We start from the raw sequence: 2,451 nt of genomic DNA on the forward strand, positions 1-2,451 counted from the left end.
CCTAACACGAGAAAATTTCCCTTTCGAAGAAGATGAAGTACCAGCGGGTGCCTTGTCCGGCTTGGTCGGATGTTGTTCCTCCACTTGCAGCATAGTAGAGGCAACATCTGAAAAGTCTTCTTCACCGAGCAACACTGAATCAATTTTTTGAGTAAGATAACTTGGGAAATAATAAAGTGATGAAGAATCAAAATAAACAAAAGAAAAGACACATCTTACCAGTCAAGAACCCCCAATGATGAAGGATATTTGGATATTCCGGACAATATCCATTCACAGCAAACAAGTTCATATCTTCAGTGGGGATCATCCAAATACGATCCCTTGCTTCCTGTTCAAAACGAGAAAGGGGAGGGATGACATTTGAATCCTCCCTAGGTTTTTTGGGCCAAGAGGTCAGAAAGCTAGGAGGAGAGGAAGAACAAACAAAGAAATACTTGGATCTCCAACCCTTGGTATTTGTAGGAAGGGTGCCTTTTCCTACAAAATTACCTTCCCATCCAGATTGCAAAGTTGTTCATTTTGAGAGATAAAACCAACAACTTTGCTCTTGCTTCTTATGCATAAAGAATTGAAGGAATAAATTTAAGGTCGGAATCACACCGACCTCATTTTGCTTATAGAAGCCCAAAAAACAAACTATGTTACGCCAACTATTTGGCGCCAACATCCCCGGGCACATCCCAAAATGATTAAGAACGTCTGCGAAGACTGGGTGCACGGGATGCCTAAAACCGCTAATAAAAGCATCTCATATACAACAAACTCATCCAAGGGAGGTCGGTGAGCACGTTCATGAGAAGCGGGGACTCTAATCACAAAGTCATCAGGTATCGCATACCGAGCCCTGATGAGGTCCAAGTCACTCTCAGTCAGCTCAGAAGGAAAAAAGCTGGGACATAAACTACTAGGATCAAAGTTTATGTGTTCGAAGGTCCTAGGACGACTTCTCTCAAATGCAAGCTCAGACGTAGAAAGACTTCTTAACCATTTTCTCCTATTTGTACTAAACCGAGCACGAATACTTAAAGTCCTAAACTTCTCATCACTAAGCAGGTTTGGACGAGCACCAGGAGACAAGGTCGGGTCAACAGAAGTATCACTCTCAGTGTCACTGTACCCAGAAGAGGAAGCCCCACTGTTCTCAGAATGAACAGTCTCGCTTTCAGATAAGGGTTGTGTAGGGGGAACTCTAGGAGGTTTAGAGGCCATCTTGTTGACACCCATTACTAAGCAGAAACTAAGGTTACAATTGCAGAAACAGAAGAAAAGACAAAACAGAGCACAAGAAAAAGGAAATGGAAAATACACTCAGAATATAGCACGAAGCAAAAAATAAAGCGGATAAGAGTAACCGTGAAGGAAAGACGAACTTACTTGCAAAAGGAATCGAAGAAAAAGCTCCTATGAAGGTTGAAAAGAAGTCTTGAAAATTTTGCAACCTTCGTCTTCTTCACAAACAAAACGATGAACACAATGGAAATGAAATGGAAGAAGGAAAGACAGGTTTATATACTCTCTAAAAAATCCTAATCTAAGGGATGAAAAAGGGAGAGTATAAAAGGATTTTAATCCAACGTCTTCAAGAGTAATTCCCATCCAACGGTCAGAGAAATTCTTATCTTTGAAAGATTCGAATCTAAAGGACGGAATGGAGAGAGAAGAACGGTTGGAATTCATGTCTTTTAAAATTTCAAAACCATTATGAGATGCCATAAATGAGTGTACACGTGTCAATAAAGATGAATGTGCAAAAAGTCGTGCGCCGTCGTTTCCCTTATTACGGTGCATTGTCTTGTCAAATGACGTCAGCAACAGCACCTCCCAAATCAACTTTCAAAAATCCAAAGTCACGTTGGTCGGAAATGCAGACGTATTCGATCATCAAATCTCTAAAGCCCGAACAATATGAAGCTCGGACTTCAAGAGACTGGGGGCTTATGATAAGGGAGAAATAAACAAGCCTGAACCAGTTCGGTAAAACTCAAACCAGTTCGGATTGAACCTAGTCAGACCAGTTCGGATTAAGTTAAACAGACCAAGGCAAGGTCGGTCGAACAAGTACAAAGGCAGAACAGCAAGACAAATCCAAGGAGACTTATAGTCAAAGAAAAGGTATTCGATTGGGACTCAACTATCTATATTTGAGTAGGACTCATTCACTAAGAAGAGGATTGCAGTCTAAACAATGTTTGAATCCCAATCAAACTCATACAAAGAAAACCTATAAAAGGGTAAGAGAAAACAAGAGAAAGGTACACTAAATTGAGCTATCACTACTCAATACTTTATTGTTCATTGCTTTCTTGCCTTCCTGAATCGGAGACTTTCCTAACTAGATCATCAAAGGTGAAACTTGACCACCCCGGTCGAGCTCATTCTTGCAGGTTTATTCGGATGAGGAGGCGTGCAGGATTGCGTAGCAACACAAATGTTTTGTCTGAGCGAGAA

This window comes from Hakea prostrata, chromosome 9 (assembly GCF_041222555.1).
Source record: "Hakea prostrata isolate BN-2017 chromosome 9, UWA_Hpros_2, whole genome shotgun sequence".
NCBI lineage: Eukaryota > Viridiplantae > Streptophyta > Magnoliopsida > Proteales > Proteaceae > Hakea > Hakea prostrata.